The sequence below is a fragment of the Homarus americanus genome, unplaced genomic scaffold (assembly GCF_018991925.1).
Source record: "Homarus americanus isolate GMGI-L3 unplaced genomic scaffold, GMGI_Hamer_2.0 scaffold18702, whole genome shotgun sequence".
NCBI lineage: Eukaryota > Metazoa > Arthropoda > Malacostraca > Decapoda > Nephropidae > Homarus > Homarus americanus.
In genome coordinates, this window is record NW_024756629.1 from 65,194 (window position 1) to 77,384 (window position 12,191).

The window sequence follows — 12,191 nt, forward strand, 5'->3', positions numbered from 1 at the left end:
TTAATTGTTCATCATGTTGGTATTTTTGTTTTAGTTTATCATGATGGCACTTACAATGGTGCCTGATATAAGGTAAGTCTGAATGTATTACAATGGTGTCTAGTAGTAGTTTTAATGTATTACAATGGTACTTACAATGGTGTCTCGTGTTAGGTAAGTCTGAAAACATATCCATGGTTTCTAAATGTTATGTAATACAAATTCTGGCTCATTTACGTGGTTTCTACAGTTTACCTGCAACGAACCATGTAAAAATTCTAATAGAAATAACCTAAGCTTTTCATATATACCTTGAATGGTTATATAATCTTTTAATAATAACTACCGAGTTTTGGTATCACTTCACTAACCCTCTCAAGCGGTATTTACTTAGGCCTTCGTGCATTTCAACGCATTTCAGTGGGGGTTTTAATGGCGTTTCCAGAGTCTTGGTGCAATTTCAATGGGTTTCGAGCATTTTTCAGAGAGAAACGCTCGCATTTGTAGGTGTTTTGCGAAGCCATTACCAGTATTTACGTTGTGTCTCCCTCTGTGTTGACCCAAACTTTACCTGTGTGGCTGAGACTGATGTGAGAAGGTTTTGTACCTGCTGAGATAAGGTTGTGTGAGAGGGAGGGAGGGAGGGAGAGAAGGAGGGAGGGAGGGAAGGAGGGGAGAAAGGAAGGGAAAGCGAGAGAAAAGGAGGGAGGGAAAAATGGAAGGAAGGAATGAGGGATAGATAGGAAGGAAGGAAGGAAGGAAGGAAGGAAGGAAGGACGGAAGGAAGGAAGGAAGGAAGGAAGGAAGGAAGGAAGGGACGGAAAGAGGTTGAAGAACGGATGGAAGAGAATGGGAAATAGAAGGAGAGTGAGAGAAAGAGAAGAAGAAAGTATAGGGAATGTGTATAAGAGAGAGAGAGAGAGAGAGAGAGAGAGAGAGAGAGAGAGAGAGAGAGAGACCACTGAGCCTCCTTCCTCTTCCTCACCCTCCCCTCTGCCTCCTCTCTCCCCCTCCCTTCTCTCTCCGTTCCAAAATTCTCCAAAAATTCTTCATTTTCAGCATCAACAAATGACTTGAGTTAATTAATGACCTAAGTCTTACGAGAAATTAGGGGGTAGGAGGGAGAGGAAGAATAAACGAGGAGTAAAAGTGGAGCAGAGGGAAGAGAAGAGAGGGAGAGAGAACAAGGGCGAGAAGGGAAGAGGGAGAAAGGAAGGGAGCGAGAGGGGAGGGGGAAGAGGGAGAAAGAGGGAGGGATAAAGGAAGAGAGGAGCAGAGATAAGAGAAGAGAGGGAAAGAGGGAGAAAGGAAGAGAGGGAAGGAGGGAGAAATGGAGAGAGAGGAAGGGATAAAGGAAGAGAGGGGTAGAGGTTATCAGAAGAGAGTAGGATGGAAAGGAAGAATAAACGGGAAATAAAAGTGAAGCAGAGGAAAGGGAGAGAGGGGTAGGAGAGGGGAAGTGAAAGGAATGATAAAAGGGAAAGGGAAGTAGAGAGAAGACGGAATGAGGAGAGGGGCAGGGGAAGAATTGAAGAGATAGTAGAGGGAGGGAGATCAGGGGAGAGAAAGGTTGGGAAAAAGTAGTAGTAGTAGTAGTAGTAGTAGTAGTAGTAGTAGTAGTAGTAGTAGTAGTAGTAGTAGTAGTAGTAGTAGTAGTAGTAGTAGTAGTAGTAGTAGTAGTAGTAGTAGTAGTAGTAGTAGTAGTAGTGGTGGTAGTAGTAGTAGTGGTGGTAGTAGTAGTAGTGGTAGTAGTAGTGGTGGTAGTAGTTATGACTGAGCCACATCCATGGAGTCAAACATCGCAGGAAGAAGCCACCAGGAAAACATTTATTCCAACAGTAGTGAAAAGCCACCATTTTACCCCAGCAGAAAGGTCACTCCTTGTACTACCATCGAGACAGGGAAGAATGAGAATCATTAACCCGGAGGAGCTTGCTGCCACTGAACACAAGAACGCTGTCAGACTCACGGCAGCCCTCACTGAGAGCACGGTAGCTCAAAGTGCCGCAAGTGATGTAAACACTAACGAACTACACAAAGTTCGACGCTCCATTACGACAGAACGGCCGAAATGAAGGACTTAAACAACTGATGTAACAACTGTCAGAGATCGTGAAGAGAAAAGTAGAGGTAGCACATGAGGTGGGCACTTCAAACTAGCTAACAACTCTACCGATAAGAGCAAAGGGCTTCAGCCACAACAAACAAGAATTTAAAGACGCCATTGCTTTAAGGTACAGTTGGCCAGTGGAAGGCACGCCCACCTAATGCATGTGTGGAACATCCTACATCAACTACGCCATGGTATGCAAGAAAGGAGGTTTCATTTGCATGAGGCACGTCGAAGTAAGGGCCCTCACAGCAAATCTGTTGAAGGAGATATGCAGCGACCCTCCCTCCTTCCATTGGGTGGTGAGTGCTTAAGTCACGGAACTGCCAACACAACCAACGAAACCTGAAAGGACGTCAGTGCTCGAGGATTCTGGGCGAGAGGACACCGAGCCTTCTTTGATATCAGGATCTTCGATCCCTGGCTGATTGTCACTATGTCCTGTCTCTCGTGGCTGTACACAGCAGGAACGAGAATGAAAAGAACAGAGTATATACACAGAGAATCCATCGGGCAGGATGGAACCTAGTGCAAGGTGCACCTATGCCAGACTGGCTGAGGTAATATCAGAACAGACGCAGCAACCCAGAAGTCATGTCATGGTCTGGTTGAGGTGTCGCCTATTCTTCTCGTTGCTCAAGTCTGCTCTACTGTGTCTCAGGGGAACAAGAACTTCAGCCTCTAAACTGACAAGAGTCGCAGACATGGACTATGAGGCTACAGTCACTGAAAGCCGCACAGATCTGTGGCTTAACTAACTCAGCTTTTGTATTAGGTTAACTGAGTAATAAAATGTGTTGAGAAGGTATAACCATAAGGGGAGGGTGGAGGCAATAAAAAAAGTAGTAGTAGTAGTTTTGTCTAGTAGTTGAAGTAGTAGTAGGGCATATGGGGAGAGAATTCAAAACGTTGATCAAGGCAGCTTCACTCCTCTAGTGTTCACAACCTCTGGTGGGATGGGACCAAGTGCAAGATGTTTCTATGCCAGACTCGCGGAGTTGATCTCCGAACAGAAGCAGCAGCCCAGAAGTTATGTTACAGCCTGGATGAGATGTCGACTGTCCTTCTCTCTCCTTCGGTCGGCTTTGCTCTGCCTCAGGGGAAACGAGAGCTTCTGCCCCAACTCCGACAACTGCTGCAGATATTGACTATGAGGCTACAGTCACTGAATGCCGCATAGATCTGCGGCTCAACTAATTTAACACAGATAGGATAGCTTCTTATGTATTAGGATATTTAATATTAAGGTAATTAAATGGTGGCGAAGGTGTGGCTATTGGGGGAGGCTGGAGGCCACATTTAAAAAAAAAAGTAATAGTAGTAGTAGTAGTAGTAGTAGTAGTAGTAGTAGTAGTAGTAGATAAGTGGTCTAGATGATGATAGTAGTATTTTAGAGAAGGAGGAGGAGAAGGAAATGAAAAACGAGAAGGAGGAGGAGGAGGAGGAGGAGGGTAAAAGCGTAAATTATGGAGGTTTGAGAAGGTGGCGAATTTTAAATCAAGTTTTTTTAAAAGATTCTCTGAGTTGATGGCGGGAGTTTTATAACTAAATGGTGGAAATTGAAAGAAAATGAGGGAGAGTTGATGGAAAAGTATGAAGGAGAGGGAGGGAGGGAGGGAGGAGAGGAAGGAAAGGAGGGTGGGTGAAGGTAGAGAAGGAGGCAAGGAAAGGAAGGAGATAACAGATGAGATAGGAGGGAGAGAGGGAGGAGGAGGTAAAGAAGAGGATGGGAAAGGAAGGAGAAATATATAAAAGAAAGATGGAGGAGAGACGGGGAAAGGAGGATGAAGGATAAGAGAGGATTACTGAAGAATGATGACCCACAGTAACAGAGGAGAGGGAAGAGGGGGAGAGGGCGAGAGGTGGGAGACAGAGGAATGTTAGTGGGGAGAGAGCTGAGAGAGAGGAATGTTGGTGGGGAGAGAGCTGAGAGAGGGGAATGTTGGTGGGGAGAGAGCTGAGAGAGGGGAATGTTAGTGGGGGAGAGAGCGAGGAGGGAATGTTGGTGGGGAGAGAGGAGGGAATGGTGAGAGCTTGAGAGGAGGGAGAATGTTAGGTGGGTGAGAGCTGAGAGAGGGGAATGTTATGGGGAGAGGAGCTGGAGAGAGGAATGTTGGTGGGAGAGGAGCTGAGAGAGGGGAATGTTAGGGGGAGAGAGCGAGAGAGGAGGAGAATGTTGGTGGGGGAGAGCGAGAGGAGGAGGAATGTTGGTGGGGAGAGCTGAGAGGAGGAAATGTTGGTGGGGAGAGACAGAGAGGGAATGTTGGTGGGAGAGAGCTGAGAGAGGGGAATACAGGGGTGGAGGAGTTGAGGAGAGGGGAATGTTGTGGGGAGAGAGCTGAGAGATGGGAATACAGGGGAGAGAGCTGAGAGAGGGGAATGTTATAAGAGAGCTGAGAGGGAATGTTAGGTGGGGAGAGAGCTGAGTAGGAGGGAATGTTGGTGGGGAGAGAGCTGAGAGAGGGAATGTTGGAGAGGAGGGAATGTTAGTGGGTGAGCTGGAGGAGAGGGAATGTTGGGGAGAGAGCTGGAGAGAGGAATGTTGGTGGGAGAGAGCTGAGGAGGAGGGGAATGTTGGTGGGGTGGGAGCTAGAGAGGAGGGAATGTTGGTGGGGAGAGAGCTAGAGAGAGGGAATGTTGGTGGGTAAGAGCTGAGAGAGGGAATGTTGGGTGGGGAGAGAGCTGGAGAGGGGAATGTTAGTGGGTGAGCTGAGAGAGAGGAATGTTGGTGGGGAGAGAGCTGGAGAGGGGAATGTTAGTGGGGTGTGAGAGCTGAGAGAGAGGAATGTTGGTGGGGAGAGAGATGAGAGAGGGAATGTTGGTGGGGAGAGAGCTGAGAGACAGGAATGTTGGTGGGAGAGAGCTGGAGAGAGGAATGTTGGTGGGGAGAGAGCTGAGAGAGGGGAATGCTAGTAAAAACACCATCGCTGTTAACATAAGCGGTACAAGTAACTATTAATTGCTGTTAGCACAATACACAGTACAAATGGCATAAGTAATACTCAAAAAGTAACAGGCAATAGGGATTACAAGTAACATTATAAGTAACACTACAAGTAACACAAGTATTCTTATATGTCCCCACAGGTGATATTACGTGATGGATTTGGTCTGAGATACAGGTGAACACGCACACACGCACACACACACTCACACACACACACACACACATGCACACCACACACGCACACACACACTCACACACACACACACATGCACCCACACACACACACACACACGCACACACACCACACACACACACATGCACCACACACACACACACACACACGCACACCTGCACACACACACCTTCACACACACACACACGCACACCCACACACACACACACACACACACGCAACACCACACACACACACACACCACACACACACACACGCACACACACACACACACACACGCACACTCACACACACACACACACACACGCACACGCACGCACACACACACGCACACTCACACACACACACACACGCACACCACACACACACACACACACACACGCACACGCACGCACACACACACACACACGCACACCACACACACACACACACACGCACACACCACACACACACACACACACACACACGCACACGCACGCACACACACACACTCACACACACACACACACGTACGTCATACACCTTTCCAGAGTTAGGCAATCATACTCAATAAAAAGTAATACAGTAGCATCATAAAACACAATGTAAAAAAAAATAAATATGATATAATATTAAGTAAAATATAACATCGTAAGTGATAAAACATTGCGAGTAACACAAATAACACCGTAAGTAACATTAAGCAGCATGGCATCCAACCCAACCCAACCTAAAACGGATGTAAAGTAACACATAACACAGATACAATACGGTAAGAAGTAATAACACTACGCGTAAATGCGTGCTTTTAAACCGCAAGTAAATAAAAAAGTGAAAAAACAATTACACTGCAAGTAACACAAATCAACCTAAAGCAAATAAAAGTAACACAGCAAGTAACACTAAGCGTAATGAAGATCCAGTACAAACCCATAAACGGATATAAAGTATCGTAACAAGGAACGGGAATACAAAGTGAGAACGTAGCAGTTCAAGTAACAGTAGCAAACCCAAGGCCGGGAGGAGGAGGAGGAGGCAAGAGGAGGGGGTGGGCTAAGTTCTCGTGTGTTGTAGCTACAATCCTGTCTCCTTAGCTACTCTATTGATTTTTGGTTTGTAAACTGAGAGAGAGAGAGAGGTAGAGAGAGAGAGAGAGAGAGAGAGAGAGAGAGAGAGAGAGAGAGAGAGAGAGAGAGAGGGGGTGGGGCTCATCATCATCCTCTTTCATCCCTTTCTATTCACCCCCCACCCCTCTCTCTCTCTCCATTCTTCCCCTCCCCTTCCTTTCTTTTTATCTTTCTCCTGGTTCTTATTCTTCCTCTTCATCTCTGTCTCTCTCACTTTTCTTTCCGACTCTAATTCTCATCCTTCTCTCCTCTGTTTCCATTCCTCATCCCTTTCTCTCTCCTCTTACCCCCCCCCCCACCGTTCCTTTTCTCCCCCGCCATCCGTCTCTCCTCCCCTCCTCCTCTTACTTCCTCCGCTTAAACTCCATTATGTTCCTCCTCTTCCCCCCCTTCTCACTCTTTCCCCTCTCCTCTCTCCCCTGTACCATCTCTTTTCTGCTCTCTTCCTCCCTCTTCTTCCTCCTACCCTTTCTCCTGTCTCACGTTTCCTTCCCCTTCACTCCCTTGCTCTCGTTCCTCTCCCCCCCTCCTCCTCTCTTCTTCCCCCTTCCTTCATCTCTCCCTCTTTCTCCTTTATTCTTTTTTCTATCTCTCCACTTATCTTTTCTTTTATTATTCCATCTTCACTTCCATACCTTCTTCTCCTCTTCCCCTACCCCTCTTCTCATCCCCCTCCTCCTCCTCCTCCTCCTCCCCCCCACCCTCCCTTTTCTTCTTAATCTCCTCCTCTTTCTTTTGTTTTTTTTCTTAATATTCCTCTTCCTTTCGTTTTTCTTCTTTTCTCCCCTTCTCTCCTGTTTCCTTTTATCATCTCCTTTCCCTCCCTCCTTTTCCTCTCCCATGTCCTCCATCTCCTCCTCCCTCTCTCCCTTTCCTCTCTCTCTCATTCTAATTCTTACGTCCCTCTCTCTTTTCTCCTCTCTTTCTTCCCTCCTCCTCTTCCAATCTCCCCCACACCTCTCTTCTTTCATCTCCTCTTCCCTCTTCTCCTCCTCCCTCTCCTTTTCTTCCTCCTCCTCGTCTTCTCCCCCTCCTCCTTCCCCCTCCCTCTACTCTCCATCTACAAATCATCTTCCATGTTCCTCCTCTTCTCTTCCTTCTTTATCCTCGGTACAATTTATATCACCTTCCTTTCTCCGTTCTCCCTCCTCCTTTTCTTCTCACCCCTTGGCTCTCATTCTTTTTTCCTACCTTTCCTTTTCTTCCTCCATCTCTCCCTTCTCTTCTCTCTTCTCTCCTCCTCCCTCCTCTCCTTCCACCATATTTTCCCCTTCTCCATTCCCCTTCCTCTCACCATTTCCCCCATTCCTTCCCCTTCCTCCATCTCCTCTCCATTTCCTCCCTCCCACCCTTCCCCTTACTCATCCCCGGACATACAATTATCTTTTAAGACCAATATAACTCTCCCCCTCCCCCTCCCTCCTCTCTCTCCCCACTCCGGCTAATTCTACTGCACCTTTTCTTCTTCATATCCTCCTTCCCTCCCCCCCTCCCCCTCCTCCTTCTTCTTCCCCTTATTCTCCTTCCTTCCTCATCCTCTTCTACCTTCCCCTTTTTCTTCCTCATCTCCCACCCTTCTCAATTTATCTTGTCCTCCTTCATCCCTCTCCCCCCACCCTCTCTCCCCCTTCACCCCACCCTCTCTTTTCTCCCACTCTTTCTTTCTTCCCTCTTCCCCCTCCTTCCCCTCCTCCTGTCTCTCTTATCGTCGACCACATAAGCTTTTTGAATCTCTTGCAGAGTCGCACACACTTTAACTCCTCCTCCCCTTTCTTTCTCCTCCTCCTTCCCCCTTATCAACCTCCTTTGCCCCTCACACCGTCCTCCTCCTCCTTCTTCCCTGTTCTTTCTCCTCCTCCTTATCCTGAGAGACATGTTTAAATTTATGATTCACGTGCTAATTTTAGATGATTCCTCCTCTTCCTCTTCCCACTCCTCCCTTCCTCTTCCCTCCTCTTCCTCTTCCCACCCCCCTTCCTCTTCTATCCATCTACCTCTATCCTCTTCTCCTCCTTCCTTTATCTTTTCATCTCTCCTTTTTCTTCCCTTTCTTTCTTTCTTTCTCTCAACCTCTTTACCTCCCCCTCCCTACTCTCCTCTCGCTCTTCCCTTTTTTCTTCTCCCTTTTCTTCTATCTATCCCCCTTTCTTCCCTTCTTTCTCTCCCCTCTTCCTCCCTCTTGTTCCCACCTGCCCTCTCACATTCCTCATATTATTCAGAATCTCTCTCTCTCTCTCTCTCTCCTCCACTGTCCTTGCACTTCTCTAGTTTTCCTCTCTCATTCTCCTTCTTCCTTTTTTTACTGATATTCCTTCTCTATCCCTTTCTTTCCTTTATCCCTTCCCTTATTCATCTTTCTCCCCTCCTTCCCTCTCTTCTTCAGCACCCTTCCCCTCTTTTCCTTCCCTCTCTTCTTCAGTATCTTTCCCCCTCTTTCCCTTCCCTCTCGTCCTTCCTTCAATCATCCTAGTCTATCTTTCTCCTCCTCTTCCTATAATCACAATCATATATCAATAATCACTACGACAGAATCATCATCATTAATATCAATATTTATAATAATGGCGCATCGAGAAATATAATATAGTAAACAAAGTCACGTGTCATAAATAATAGTAAACAAAGTCACGTGTCATAAATAATAGTAAACAAAGTCACGTGTCATAAATAATGATAAACAAAGTCACGTGTCATAAATAATAGTAAACAAAGTCACGTGTCATAAATAATAGTAAACAAAGTCACGTGTCATAAATAATAGTAAACAAAGTCACGTGTCATAAATAATAGTAAACAAAGTCACGTGTCATAAATAATGATAAACAAAGTCACATGTCATAAATAATAGTAAACAAAGTCACGTGTCATAAATAATAGTAAACAAAGTCACGTGTCATAAATAATAGTAAACAAAGTCACGTGTCATAAATAATAATAAACAAAGTCACGTGTCATAAATAATAGTAAACAAAGTCACGTGTCATAAATAATAGTAAACAAAGTCACGTGTCATAAATAATAGTAAACAAAGTCACACGTGTCATAAATAATAGTAAACAAAGTCACGTGTCATAAATAATAGTAAACAAAGTCACGTGTCATAAATAATAGTAAACAAAGTCACGTGTCATAAATAATAGTAAACAAAGTCACGTGTCATAAATAATAATAAACAAAGTCACGTGTCATAAATAATAGTAAACAAAGTCACGTGTCATAAATAATAATAAACAAAGTCACGTGTCATAAATAATAGTAAACAAAGTCACGTGTCATAAATAATAATAAACAAAGTCACGTGTCATAAATAATAGTAAACAAAGTCACGTGTCATAAATAATAGTAAACAAAGTCACGTGTCATAAATAATAGTAAACAAAGTCACGTGTCATAAATAATAGTAAACAAAGTCACGTGTCATAAATAATAGTAAACAAAGTCACGTGTCATAAATAATAATAAACAAAGTCACATGTCATAAATAATAGTAAACAAAGTCACGTGTCATAAATAATAGTAAACAAAGCCACGTGTGACAATACCCCGCCGCTGGTGAGGGTAAGTGGTGATTCATTCATATATTTTGAGGAGGTTTACGAGGTACTACTTACATCCCATTCACACAAGATGCCGATCAGCTGAGTGTGTGTATGTTGTTGTTGTGGAAGAAGATGATGATGATGATGATGATGATGATGATGATGATGATGATTTCCAGTCTAGCTTCTGTTATATATCTGTGCCTCTATTATTTCTAATCATTTATTGCCACCACAGTATCAATAGGTTAGGTTTGGTTAGGCTAGGTTAAGTTAAGGTTAAGTTTAGGTTGGGTTCGCTTAAGTTTAGTTTAGTTTAGGTTAGGTTAGGCAAAGCTTAGTTTAGTTTAGGTTAGGTTTAGTTTAACTTCGGTTTGATTACCTTTATTAGGTTATAATTAGATTAAATTAAGTTTGTTTGGGTTAGGTTAGGTTAGGTTAGATTACATTTGGTTATATTAGTAACAGTCAGGAGGAGGTGTGCAGTAGACCAGCGACATGACGGCTGCGTCGAGCGGAGTAACGAGCCTGTTTGTTCAACTTAGTTTAAAGGGACAAAATCACATCCTTGTAACCTCGTCCTTCTACACCTCAGGCGGCGGTGACGTGACCACACACACACACACACACACACACACACACACACACACACACACACACACACACTATATATACATGAACACAGTATATATGAAAATGTTGATATAAACATTCTGTACACTAAGTCTTCTGGGCACCATCACTTGCCCAATGTGTATAGTTAGGTTAGGTTAGGTTAGGGTAGTTGCCCATTTACAGCTGGGTGGACTGAGAGTGGCCAGGAATCAAACCAACAATCATATGACAGGAACTGAACATTGTAACCATACATACATACATACATACATACATACATACATACATACACTCAACCCTAGAAGCGTCATTCAAGAAACCGTTTTCATCTGACAACCGAGAGAATTACTTTCTAAAAATATAAATATGAGATTAAAACCAATTCAGCCTATTGGCGTGTGATGAAGCCAACACACTGGATATAGCGGTTATGAAAGACTGTTTGAAGAAAGACAGACAGACAGACACGGAAATAATAAACAAGGGATTAAAGACAGAAGAAGAGGAAGTGAACAATATGGCAATTGAGATGACGTGATTATAGAGGAGAGAGCGTCCATAGATCAGGAACAAAACAACTTGGTTCAGACAGACTCCAGAACTGCTTTAAGTGCCAGCAAGTTACGACGTCACTCACCAGCCGCCTCAGTCTCCCCTCAACTCGCCCTCAACATTATCAGTAAGGTCCTCAGTTTTACACACTGTTTATCATCCAGTTATAATAATAACCATATTTAATTTCTTGTTAAATTTGACTTAAGTTCATTTAATTCTTTATTATATCTAACAGTTTCAAGGCGACTCTCTGCCACACAGTCTGCATCACTGACGCATCATTGTACCAGATAAAACACACACTGAGAGACACACTGTATCTGTAAACTGCGGCGGTAGGTTACGGTCATAATTATTCAGTGTTCTCCTGTTTTATCTTCTACAGTGAGATAACGATTTATGTGGTAATGCATAATTTCTTCAGTTGTGTTAGTGTGTGTGTGTGTGTGTGTGTGTGTGTGTATGTATGTATGTGTGTTGCAGGATGAAGGGAAGAAGCACTTTTATTCAGCAGCAGCACCATTGACCCAAAACACTAACACCTATAATGGCTGCCCCTCGTGTAACGAGGATGGCCGGCCCAAGGGCCACCTTGACGGGAATTTGTTTAAGGTGTAGAAGCTGTCGCCAACACAACAACCACACTCTAAGTTAACGAGCTGCATGACCCAGTGTCAAGGAATAGTCCGAGAAGACCGGACAACTCGCCAACTGCACTGGTTAACCCGGAACTCGATCTGCAAATCGATTAACATCCAGGTTCCCAATTACTGCTGGGTAGACAGAGGCAAATGGCGTAAAGAAACTTGTCCATAGTTTCACCCTGCCCGGGGATCGAACCCGGGTCCACTCGCTTGTGAGGCGAGCATGCTGACCATTACACCACAGGTGGCCACACTAACACAGATGTTATACCATGACACCCACCGCCCACTCCTACCACCTCTCCCTCCTCCTACCCCCACCTCTCCCTCCTCCTACCCTCCCACTACACCCACCTCTCCCTCCTCCTACCCTCCCACTACACCCACCTCTCCCTCCTCCTACCCCCCAGTACCTCACCCTTCCATTATCTCCTCCGTGGTTTAATACCTTTCCTTTCTACTGTTTCCTTTTCAACTACGTAATTATTTGACCCAAACTTCCA

The 12,191-nt window shown here is 44.7% G+C and overlaps 1 non-coding gene across 1 annotated transcript; it reads right to left on the bottom strand.

Moving 5' to 3' along the window:
- Positions 1-11,862: 11,862 nt before the first annotated feature.
- On the bottom strand, positions 11,863-11,935 carry Trnav-cac. Its single transcript has one exon. It is a non-coding gene; the product is annotated as a tRNA-Val (tRNA).
- Between the last annotated feature and the right edge of the window lie 256 nt (positions 11,936-12,191).